This window comes from Triticum aestivum, chromosome 2A, assembly GCF_018294505.1.
Source record: "Triticum aestivum cultivar Chinese Spring chromosome 2A, IWGSC CS RefSeq v2.1, whole genome shotgun sequence".
NCBI lineage: Eukaryota > Viridiplantae > Streptophyta > Magnoliopsida > Poales > Poaceae > Triticum > Triticum aestivum.
Window position 1 is genome coordinate 715,278,584 of NC_057797.1, and position 13,398 is coordinate 715,291,981.

At 44.1% G+C, this 13,398-nt stretch overlaps 1 pseudogene; it reads right to left on the reverse strand.

Moving 5' to 3' along the window:
- Positions 1-451: 451 nt before the first annotated feature.
- Positions 452-13,011, reverse strand: LOC123191898 (protein FAR1-RELATED SEQUENCE 5-like; annotated as a pseudogene).
- Positions 13,012-13,398: the final 387 nt, after the last annotated feature.

Here is a 13,398-nt window from a genome sequence, read left to right on the forward strand (position 1 = left end):
TGAAACCAAACATTTTGCTAGCTGCAAACACTCCAACTCCACCATCAAGAATACTTCAAGCATACATTACTCTGGTTCGGCAACACATATATTTTACTGGTTTCCACACATAATTGGAACCTACTACACACAGCACCCATGAAAGCAACAAGCATTTTTCTACAGATGGAACTACATCGGTTCTACACCTTCCAGTTCTAGAGGCTGCAGCCACTGCTCACACGCCAGAAAAGCGGAGATCACCCACCTTCTTGCAGGTGTTTCGCCGGTGACCTTCAACTCCACAATTTTTTGCACCTTGAGGTTTTGCGAACTGGTTTCGGAGCATCACCTCTGTCAGGACAGGTTGTTCTCTTGTGCCCTTACCCGCGACATATGGTGCAGAACCGGGTTCGTTTGCTCAACCCCTCATATGGTGCCTTCTCCCTGCTAGTTGACGTCCGTCCCATTTCTATTCGCTTTTTAGTGCCAATAGTCCATTCAGACTGTTCCCACTATCATTCGCAGAAGTAGCATCATCATTGACAGCTCGCATGCCCGCCCCCGCACTCGCAGCAACCATTGCCGTCTGCGCCGGCTGCTGATCCACAACATCCCCATGCTCAGCGATCCTGTCCTCCAGCCCCAAACCATCCCTGATTTCTGCAAAAGGTTGCATCTCCACCATGCAACTCTTGATCAGGGACATGAATTTCTCATATGCTTCTACACTTGCATCACCCATCCGCACCAGCTCCATGGCATGCTTGTACATATTGAAATGCCTGAAGCTGAATGGATTTTTGTGTGAATTATCCCTCTGATATTGAGTTAAGTGAGCAGGCAGTATGTCTCGTGCATCCCTCGTCCAGCGCTTCACAATATGTTTCTGTGGTATCTCTATAATACGAATAAAATCCAGCACCTGCATAATCAATATTTAGCCAATTAGCTCACCACATACTACACATACTATATCTGAATATCCCAGAAGCTGATTCTTTTCTGAAATCCATCTTACTTTCAAAACGTGGCTGCACAGGAGACCCATGTGTGCAAATTGCCTGCACTCGCAGTCAAATTCCTCTCCTTCGTCGACAACAGTTACCTTGTATGACACTCTGCACCACTTTTCCCTCCTCGCTGCATCTGTATGTATGGCAAGGTAAAGTTCCCCTTCTCGAGCTCTTCCACCTGGTATGCGCCGCACTCATACAGTATGTGCCCGAACTGCTCAAACATAGCCCGCGTGTATATCTTCCCAGCATGTCGCTCAATAGCTAAGTTTGCTTTGTAAAGTAGTCTACTCTGAAATTACAGCGACATCAAATGAGTTATATTGTTGCCACACCCCCAGTACCAATGTGAAGTATTAATATTGACTTACTATTCTTGTCCGCTTCTCCTCATAGTTCTCCTCCGCGTCCCTGTCAAACTGGAGTCTCATGTACTTCTTCACAAACAAATGCATCGGACAACCCGGGGGAACATAATTCTTCAGCATATGGTTTGCACTTTCACTTCGCTGAGTACTAGACATCTTAGCACAGAAGACACCTTTAAAATACGGCTTCGCCCACTTGTGCCTTATTTCGTACAGTTGGGTCATGTAGTCATGCGTCTTCAGATTATATTTATCAACCAAATGAAGGAAATATGCCCTAGAGGCAATAATAAAGTTATTATTTATTTTCTTATATCATGATAAATGTTTATTATTCATGCTAGAATTGTATTAACCGGAAACATAATACTTGTGTGAATACATAGACAAACAAAGTGTCACTAGTATGCCTCTACTTGACTAGCTCGTTAATCGAAGATGGTTATGTTTCCTAACCATAAACAAAAGAGTTGTTATTTGATTAACGGGATCACATCATTAGGAGAATGATGTGATTGACATGACCCATTCCATTAGCTTAGCACCCGATCGTTTAGTATGTTGCTATTGGTTTCTTCATGACTTATACATGTTCCTATGACTATGAGATTATGCAACTCCCGTTTGCCGGAGGAACACTTTGTGTGCTACCAAACGTCACAACGTAACTGGGTGATTATAAAGGTGCTCTACAGGTGTCTCCAAAGGTACTTGTTGGGTTGGCGTATTTCGAGAGTAGGATTTGTCACTCCGATTATCGGAGAGGTATCTCTGGGCCCTCTCGGTAATGCACATCACTTAAGCCTTGCAAGCATTGCAACTAATGAGTTAGTTGCGGGATGATGTATTACGGAACGAGTAAAGAGACTTGCCGGTAAAGAGATTGAACTAGGTATTGAGATACCGACGATCGAATCTCGGGCAAGTAACATACTAATGACAAAGGGAACAACGTATGTTGTTATGCGGTCTGACCGATAAAGATCTTCATAAATATGGTAGGAGCCAATATGGGGCATCCAGGTCCCGCTATTGGTTATTGGACCGGGAGACGTGTCTCGGTTCATGTCTACATTGTTCTCGAACCGTAGGTCCGCATGCTAAGGTTTCGATGACAGTATATTATGAGTTTATGAGTTTGACTATGTACCGAAGGAGTTCGGAGTCCCGGATGAGATCGGGGACATGACGAGGGAGTCTCGAAAATGGTCGAGACGGTAAAGATGATATATTGGACGGACTATATTCGGACATCGGAAAGGTTCCGAGTGATTCGGGTATTTTTTCGGAAGTACCGGGTAGTTACTGGGAAGCAATGGGCCTTGATGGGCTTTAGTGGGAAGAGGAGAAAGGGCCAAGGGCTGCTACGCCCCCCTCTGGTCCGAATTGGACTAGGGGAAAAGGGGGCCGACCACCTTTCCTTCTCCTCTACTTCCTTCTCCCTTCCTCCCCTCTTGGTGGACTCCTACTAGGACGTGGAGTCCTAGTAGGACTCCACATCCTGGCCGCACCAATTGCCTTGGGCCGGCGCCTCCTCCTCCATCCTTTATATACTGAGGCAAGGGGCCACCCCAATTGAACACAAGTTGATCTTCGTGATTGTTCCTTAGCCATGTGCGGTGCCCCCCTCCACCATATTCCACCTCGGTCATATTGTAGCGGTGCTTAGGCGAAGCCCTGCGACAATAGAACATCAAGATCGTCACCACGCCACCGTGCTGACGGAACTCCTCCCCGACGCTTTGTGGATCGGAGCCCGGGGATCGTCATCGAGCTGAACGTGTGCCAAGAACTCGGAGGTGCCGGAGTAACGGTGCTTGGATCGGTCAGATCGTGAAGACGTACGACTACATCAACCGCTAAGTTCACGCTTCCCTGTCGGTCTACAAGGGTACGTAGATCACACTCTCCCCTCTCGTTGCTATGCTCACCATGATCTTGCGTGTGCGTAGGAATTTTTGAAATTACTACGTTCCCCAACAGTGGCATCCGAGCCTAGGTTTATGTGTTGATGTTATATGCACGAGTAGAACACAAGTGAGTTGTGGGCGATATAAGTTCATACTGCTTACCAGCATGTCATACTTTTGTTCGGCGGTATTGTTGGACGAAGCGGCCCGGACCGACATTACGCGTACGCTTACGCGAGACCGGTTCTCCCGACGTGCTTTGCACAAAGGTGGCTAGCGGGTGACAGTTTCTCCAACTTTAGTTGAACCGAGTGTGGCTACGCCCGGTCCTTGCGAAGGTTAAACAGCACCAACTTGACAAACTATCGTTGTGGTTTTGATGCGTAGGTAAGATTGGTTCTTGCTTAAGCCCGTAGCAGCCACGTAAAACTTGCAACAACAAAGTAGAGGACGTCTAACTTGTTTTTGTCAGGGCATGTTGTGATGTGATATGGTCAAGACATGATGCTAAATTTTATTGTATGAGATGATCATGTTTTGTAACCGAGTTATCGGCAACTGGCAGGAGCCATATGGTTGTCGCTTTATTGTATGCAATGCAATCGCGCTGTAATGCTTTACTTTATCACTAAGCGGTAGCGATAGTCGTGGAAGCATAAGATTGGCGAGACGACAACGATGCTACGATGGAGATCAAGGTGTCGCGCCGGTGACGATGGTGATCATGACGGTGCTTCGAAGATGGAGATCACAAGCACAAGATGATGGTGGCCATATCATATCACTTATATTGATTGCATGTGATGTTTATCTTTTATGCATCTTATCTTGCTTTGATTGACGGTAGCATTATAAGATGATCTCTCACTAATTATCAAGAAGTGTTCTCCCTGAGTATGCACCGTTGCGAAAGTTCTTCGTGCTGAGACACCACGTGATGATCGGGCTGTGATAGGCTCTACGTTCAAATACAACGGGTGCAAAACAGTTGCACACGCAGAATACTCAGGTTATACTTGACGAGCCAAGCATATACAGATATGGCCTTCGGAACACGGAGACCGAAAGGTCGAGCGTGAATCATATAGCAGATATGATCAACATAGTGATGTTCACCAATGAAACTACTCCATCTCACGTGATGATCGGACATGGTTTAGTTGATTTGGATCACGTAATCACTTAGAGGATTAGAGGGATGTCTATCTAAGTGGGAGTTCTTAAGTAATATGATTAATTGAACTTAAATTTATCATGAACTTAGTCCTGGTAGTATTTTGCAAATTATGTTGTAGATCAATAGCTCGCGTGTTGCTTCCCTGTGTTTATTTTGATATGTTCCTAGAGAAAATTGTGTTGAAAGATGTTAGTAGCAATGATGCGGATTGGATCCGTGATCTGAGGTTTATCCTCATTGCTGCACAGAAGAATTATGTCCTTGATGCACCGCTAGGTGACGGACCTATTGCAGGAGCAGATGCAGACGTTATGAACGTTTGGCTAGCTCAATATGATGACTACTTGATAGTTTAGTGCACCATGCTTAATGGCTTAGAATCGGGACTTCAAAGACGTTTTGAACATCATGGAGCATATGAGATGTTCCAGGAGTTGAAGTTAATATTTCAAGCAAATACCCGAGTTGAGAGATATGAAGTCTCCAACAAGTTCTATAGCTAAAAGATGGAGGAGAATCGCTCAACTAGTGAGCATGTGCTCAGATTGTCTGAGTACTACAATCGCTTGAATCAAGTGGGAGTTAATCTTCCAGATAAGATAGTGATTGACAGAATTCTCTAGTCACCATCACCAAGTTAGTAGAACTTCGTGATGAACTATGATATGCAAGGGGATAACGGAAACGATTCCCAAGCTCTTCGTAATGCGGAAATTGACGAAGGTAGAAATCGAGAAAAACATCAAGTGTTGATGGTAGACAAGACCACTAGTTTCAAGAAAAGGGCAGAGGGAAGAAGGGGAACTTCAAGAAGAACAGCAAGCAAGTTGCTGCTCAAGTGAAGAAGCCCAAGTCTGGTCCTAAGCGCTGAGACTAAGTGTTTCTACTGCAAAGGGACTGGTCACTGGAAGCGGAACTACCCCAAGTGATTGGCAGATAAGAAGGATGGCAAAGTGAACATAAGTATATTTGATATACATGTTATTGATGTGTACTTTACTAGTGTTTATAGCAACCCCTCAGTATTTGATACTAGTTCAGTTGCTAAGATTAGTAACTCGAAACGGGAGTTGCAGAATAAACAGAGACTAGTTAAGGGTGAAGTGACGATGTGTGTTGGAAGTGGTTCCAAGATTGATATGATCATAATCGCACACTCCCTATACTTTCGGATTAGTGTTGAACCTGAATAAGTGTTATTTGGTGTTTGCGTTGAGCATGAATATGATTTGATCATGTTTATTGTAATACGGTTATTCATTTAAGTAAGAGAATAAATTGTTGTTTCTGTTTACATGAATAAAACCTTATATGGTTACACACCCAATGGAAAATAGTTCGTTGGATCTCGATCGTAGTGATACACATAATCATAATATTGAACCAAAAGATGCAAAGTTAATAATGATAGTGCAACTTATTTGTGGCACTGCCGTTTAGGTCATATTGGTGTAAAGCCGCATGAAGAAACTCCATGCTGATGGGATTTTGGAATCACTTGATTATGAATCAGTTGATGCTTGCGAACCATGCCTCATGGGCAAGATGACTAAAACTCCGTTCTTCCGAACTATGGAGCGAGCAACTGACTTATTGGAAATAATACATACTGATGTATGGGTCCGATGAGTGTTAAGCTCGCGGCAGGTATCATTATTTTCTGACTTCACAGATGATTTGAGCAGATATGGGTATATCTACTTGATGAAACATAAGTCTGAAACATTTGAAAAGTTCAAAGAATTTCAGAGTGAAGTGGAAAATCATCGTGAACAAGAAAATAAAGTTTCTACGATCTGATCGCGAGAGAAATATTTGAGTTACGAGTTTGGCCTTCAGTTAAAACAATGTGGAAATAGTTTTCACTACTCACGCCACCTGGAACACCACAGCATAATGGTGTGTCCGAACATATAACCGTACTTTATTAGATATGGTGCGATCTATGATGTCTCTTTACGATCTACCACTATCGTTTTGGGGTTATGCATTAAAGACAGCTGCATTCACGTTTAAAAGGGCACCATCTAAGTCTGTTGAGACGACACAATCTGAACTGTGGTTTGGCAAGAAACCAAAGTTGTCGTTCTTAAAGTTTGGGATTGTGATGCTTATATGAAAAAGTTTCATCCTGATAAGCTCAAACCCAAATGGAGAAATATGTCTTCATAGGATACCCAAAGGAGACTGTTGGGTACACCTTCTATCACAATCCGAAGGCAAGACTTTTGTTGCTAAATTCGGAGTTTTTCTAGAGAAGGAGTTTCTCTCGAAAGAAGTGAGTGGGAGGAAAGTAGAACTTGATGAGGTAACTGTACCTGCTCCCTTATTGGAAAGTAGTTCATCACAGAAATCTGTTCCTGTGGACTACTACACCAATCAGTGAGGAAGCTAATGATGATGATCATGTAACTTCAGATCAAGTTACTACCGAATCTCGTAGGTAAACCAGAGTGAGATCCGCACCAGAGTGGTACGGTAATCCTGTTCTGGAGTCATGCTACTAGACCATGACGAACCTAGCGAACTATGAAGGAAGCGATGATGAGCCCAGATTCCGCAAATGGCTTGAGGCCATGAAATCTGAGATGGGATCCATGTATGAGAACAAAGTATGGACTTTGATGGACTTGCCCGATGATCGCAAGCCATTGAGAAATAAATGGATCTTCAAGAGGAAGACGGACGCTGATAGTAGTGTTACTATCTACAAAGCTAGAATTGTCGCAAAAGGTTTTCGACAAGTTCAAGGTGTTGACTACGATGAGAGTTTCTCACTCGTATCTATGCTTAAGTCTGTCCGAATCATGTTAGCAATTGCCGCATTTTATGAAATCTGGCAAATGGATAAACAAAACTGCATTCCTTAATGGATTTCTTAAAGAAGAGTTGTATATGATGCAACCAGAAGGTTTTGTCAATCCTAAAGGTGCTAACAAAATATGCAAGCTCCAGCGATCCATCTATGGACTGGTGCAAGCATCTCGGAGTTGGAATATACGCTTTGATAAGTTGATCAAAGCATATAGTTTATACAGACTTGCGTGAAGCTGTATTTACAAGAAAGTGAGTGGGAGCACTACAACATTTCTGATAAGTATATGTGAATGACATATTGTTGATCGGAAATAATGTAGAATTTTCTGGAAAGCATAAAGGAGTATTTGAAAGGAGTTTTTCAAAGAAAGACCTCGGTGAAGCTGCTTACATATTGAGCATTCAAATCTATAGAGATAGATCAAGACGCTTGATAAGTTTTTCAATGAGTACATACCTTGACAAGATTTTGAAGTAGTTCAAAATGGAACAGTCAAAGAAAGAGTTCTTGCCTATGTTGCAAGGTGTGAAATTGAGTAAGACTCAAAGCCCGACCACGCAGAAGATAGAAAGAGAATGAAAGTCATTCCCTATGCCTCAGCCATAGGTTCTATAAAGTTATGCCATGCTGTGTACCAGATCTATTGTATACCCTACACTGTGTTAAGCAAGGGAGTACAATATGATCTAAGAGTAGATCACTGGACAGCGGTCAAAATTATCCTTAGTGAAATAAGGAAATATTTCTCAATTATGGAGGTGACAAAAAGGTTCGTCGTAAAAAGTTACGTCGATGCAAGTTTGACACAGATCTGGATGACTCTAAGTCTCGATCTAGATACATTATTGAAAGTGGGAGCAATAAGCTAGAGTAGCTCCGCTGCAGAGCATTGTTGACATAGAAATTCGCAAATACTTACGGATCTGAATGTGACAGACCCGTTGACTAAAATTATCTCACAAGCAAAACATGATCACACCTTAGTACTCTTTGGGTGTTAATCACATAGCGATGTGAACTAGATTACTGACTCTAGTAAACCCTTTGGGTGTTGATCACATATCGATGTGAACTATGGGTGTTAATCACATGGTGATGTGAACTATTGCTGTTAAATCACATGGTGATGTGAACTAGATTATTGACTCTGGCAAGTGGGAGACTGAAGGAAATATGCCCTAGAGGCAATAATAAAGTTATTATTTATTTCCTTATATCATGATAAATGTTTATTATTCATGCTAGAATTGTATTAACCGGAAACATAATACTTGTGTGAATACATAGACAAACAAAGTGTCACTAGTATGCCTCTACTTGACTAGCTCGTTAATCGAAGATGGTTATGTTTCCTAACCATAAACAAAGAGTTGTTATTTGATTAACGGGATCACATCATTAGGAGAATGATGTGATTGACATGACCCATTCCATTAGCTTAGCACCCGATCGTTTAGTATGTTGCTATTGCTTTCTTCATGACTTATACATGTTCCTATGACTATGAGATTATGCAACTCCCGTTTGCCGGAGGAACACTTTGTGTGCTACCAAACGTCACAACGTAACTGGGTGATTATAAAGGAGCTCTATAGGTGTCTCCAAAGGTACATGTTGGGTTGGCGTATTTCGAGATTAGGATTTGTCACTCCGATTGTCGGAGAGGTATCTCTGGGCCCTCTCGGTAATGCACATCACATAAGCCTTGCAAGCATTGCAACTAATGAGTTAGTTGCGAGATGATGTATTACGGAAACGAGTAAAGAGACTTGCCGTAACGAGATTGAACTAGGTATTGAGATACCGACGATCGAATCTCGGGCAAGTAACATACCGATGACAAAGGGAACAACGTATGTTGTTATGCGGTCTGACCGATAAAGATCTTCGTAGAATATGTAGGAGCCAATATGGCATCCAGGTCCCGCTATTGGTTATTGCCGGAGACGTGTCTCGGTCATGTCTACATTGTTCTCGAACCCGTAGGGTCCGCACGCTTAAGGTTTCGATGACAGTTATATTATGAGTTTATGAGTTTTGATGTACCGAAGGAGTTCGGAGTCCCGGATGAGATCGGGGACATGACGAGGAGTCTCGAAATGGTCGAGACGTAAAGATCGATATATTGGACGACTATATTCGGACATCGGAAAGGTTCCGAGTGATTCGGGTATTTTTCGGAGTACCGGGTAGTTACGGGAGAAGCAATGGGCCTTGATGGGCTTTAGTGGGAAGAGGAGAAAGGGCCAAGGGGCTGCTGCGCCCCCCCCCTCCCCTCTGGTCCGAATTGGACTAGGGAAAAGGGGGCCGGCACCTTTCCTTCTCCTCTACTTCCTTCTCCCTTCCTCCCCTCTTGGTGGACTCCTACTAGGACTTGGAGTCCTAGTAGGACTCCACATCCTGGCCGCACCAATTGCCTTGGCCGGCCTCCTCCTCCTCCATCCTTTATATACTGAGGCAAGGGGCACCCCATGAGACACAAGTTGATCTTCGTGATCGTTCCTTAGCCGTGTGCGGTGCCCCCCTCCACCATATTCCACCTCGGTCATATTGTAGCGGTGCTTAGGCAAGCCCTGCGAAGGTAGTACATCAAGATCGTCACCACGCCGTCGTGCTGACGGAACTCTTCCCCGACGCTTTGCTGGATCGGAGCCCGGGATCGTCATCGAGCTGAACATGTGCCAAGAACTCGGAGGTGCCGGAAGTAAACGGTGCTTGGATCGGTCGGATCGTGAAGACGTACAACTACATCAACCGCGTTGTCACAACGCTTCCGCTGTCGGTCTACAAGGTACGTAGATCACAACTCTCCCCTCTCGTTGCTATTGCATCACCATGATCTTGCGTGTGCGTAGGAATTTTTTTGAAATTACTACGTTCCCCAACACCAAAATCTTCCAAGCATCCTCAAATTCATCGATTGTAAGCATGCGATTCACTACTTTGTGGAACTCTGCCCTGAATTCGCTTTTTCTTGTGTACAACAATCCTAGTGATTCTTTAGCCTTCTTGAAGACATGCCACTTGCACCATCTGTGTGCCGTATGCGGCAACACATTTTTTATGGCCACCTCCATCGAACGGTTCTGATCTGCACAATAACACAAATCATGTTATTTAATCTTTTGCTCTCAAAAGCATCCACTATAATTCAGGATCGTACCAATTAGAATTGTCTTCGGTGAACTTCCGCCCATCATCCGAACAAACTCTGTGAAGACCCACTCAAAGGTCTCCACTTTTTTGTCACACACCAAAACCCTAGCTAGGATGATGCTCTGGAAATGATTATTCACACCTATAAACAGGCCAAAGGGCATGTTGTACATATTTGTCCTGTATGTCGTATCGAAGGTAACCACGTCGCTGAAGAATGTGTACTGCAATCTGCTGCTACCATTTGCCCACATAAGAGTGCTTATCCGACCTTCATTGTCTGCTTCCACTCGGTACGTGAAATGCGGATCACGCGAACCCAAATCTGCAAAAACCTCCATGGTTTTCCTAACATCATCTTCTGCCTACTATCTGCTGATTTTGCCACACAAATTCTTCAGAGCTCGCTTCGTGAAAGGCACCTTCTCCATTGAACAAAAAAACTGCCGATGATGCTGTGCACTTTTGCCAGGTTCACATTGTTCTGCCGCAACTGCTCCACCAAGTCCCTGCTGTAGGCATCAATGTGCTTGTGCGATGGCCAGTGTATTGTCTGTCCATACGTTGGAGACAATACATGGTTCTGCTGTTCACGATGCTCTGCTATATACCAACCGTTGTCTTTTGATCGGAGGAGTCTTATTAATGCAGGGCACTCGCATCTACACGACCTCGTGTTCTCCACACCAGCTTTGCCCTGAAAAAACCAAAGTGGAGGCAAAAGAAACATATCAGGATCCATCACCAGGAAGGAATCAGGTCGGAATCATAGTCAGTACTACAGCAAGTGTACACATGCTTACCGCACATCCACATACAATTTCTTGCATGCATTTTGTTCTCTCCACATTCAACCTACTCTTGCTGTATCTAATTCCGAAACCCTTCTCCCACGAATAGAGATTGTAAAAGTCATACGCCTCCTAGCGTATCGAAGCTTGTACCAAGTTCTGGGACAATTACCATGTCCCCTGGCTGATCAGCAAACCCCCGTATCGCCTTCTCAAGGGCACTTATTCGCCCAGGGCACGATGCTCTTCCGGGTGCAGCTGCTCCAATTCTTACCCTGCATTTTAAACACAACAGTGTGTGAGATGCCTGGTTTTCATACGAAATTCTGAAATTCCAGAAGATCTGCATACGACTGCTCTGCTATGGTCAAGCATCCTGAGTCTCATGTATTTCTAAACCGTCAGATGTCGTTATCCATGTGTTTTGCCTGGATTCCATGAGTAAACTAAGAACTCTGCAAACTGACTTACATGTTCATTTTGTGCTTTTTTTCTTAACCAACTTTCTGCAGGGTAAATGTACTTAGTGCTCATATATCGTAGTACCAGAATTCAGTCTTCAAACTCAGCTGGACAGATTGATATAGGAATGTTCTTATATCATCCCATAAAGAAGAACCCTTTAAGCAACTCAGTTAAATGGAAAATTCATTCATATGTTTGCAGGGCAATCATTGTAGAAGCAGCGCAACCATTTCCATAGATAAAAAATGCAAAAAATAGCTGTCCCAGTAATCCATCTACTACATATTATGTTTAAGCTCCCCGTCCCAACTCCTGCTATTTAGATACATGTCCCAGTTCGCACAGACCAGCAAGAAAACAGCCGTCCATTGGCCTGCGCTTCTTTGTTTCCTATCAAATGATGCTACTTTCTGAACCTGTCGCAACCACGATAGTACTCGATCTTTTCAATGAACTGACTAATTATATCTACTAAGCGATTCTGAAAGTATTTTAATATTCCATGTCGTTTCTTATCGTACATTACTAGCTGCCCCAGATACATAATTCACGTAGTGCTAATTTTCTAGTTGGAACTGTAACATCTCCACTAATAGAATCTGAAACAAAAACTTACTGTACTGCAACCAAGTTTGCCATGCAGATTACCTGCGAGTCCATCCTGGAGTCTTAGGATCAATCTGTCCTATTGATTGCTCAGAAGCCTGCGGCTCAGCTTCCACGTCACCTACGGCTCCCCCCTCGGCCGCACAGATCTGCCCCTCAACACTACCAGCCGCCATGGCCGGGAGCTGCTCAGCTTCAGTGGCCATCACCGGGTAGTGAAGCGGCTCCATCGGAAGCTGGCTGTCATTCACTTCTTCCATCACCGCAGTGCTGCAGATGGCAAAATCTCCGTCTCAGTCAGCGCCAAGATACAAAAGCAGAATCTATAGATCAAGCACTTTCGACGGGGGGTGGGGGCGCAGCACACAGATGGAATAGTTCATCTTACCTCCTAATCGGCTGCAGCAAGAACTCCATCCCAACAAATCTCCGCCTGGTTTTGCTCCACCGCAGATCTGCACAAGCGACAATGGCGAACAGGAATCCTCATCCAGAGATGGGAGACAACTCGGCCTTATCTTTTACTTCCGCCCATAACGCTGCCTGCCGGAAAGCTAGCTTCCTAAGCCACAGATCAGGGGCGCAGAACCATCCCGAGCCACGGCTCGTCTACCTCGCCGTCATGGCGGCGGCTGCAAGCCCCGTCTCCCACACGGCGCCGTACGCATCTCTATACTGTATTTCTGGACTGGGTTAATTAAAAAAGAGCTACCACCTGCCCCTGTAACTTAGCGTCACACATCCCGAAGTCAATTCCTACCGCCCAGATAACGAGACAACCTGTGCTCGTGACCAGAACAACCGCGTCCGTACCTTGCCCTACATTGTAAAGTGCCATATCTTTGAAAATTGGAAGGAGTCCAACATGTCTGTTGGTTGGGGCTCTGTTCCCATAGTAAGTATCCCAGATCAAGTTAACCCAAGGAAGATCACTCTTATTCATGAATTTGTGAAGGTTTTTTAGAAGAAGAGCTTTGTTGTGAGTAGCTATGTCCAAGACCCCTAAACCACCTTGCTTTTTTGGTTTGCAAACTGTGTTCCAAGCAATGAGGGAAGGACCAGCACCTTCCTGACCATATTTCCTTCAAAAACAATGTCTGATGTAGGAATTT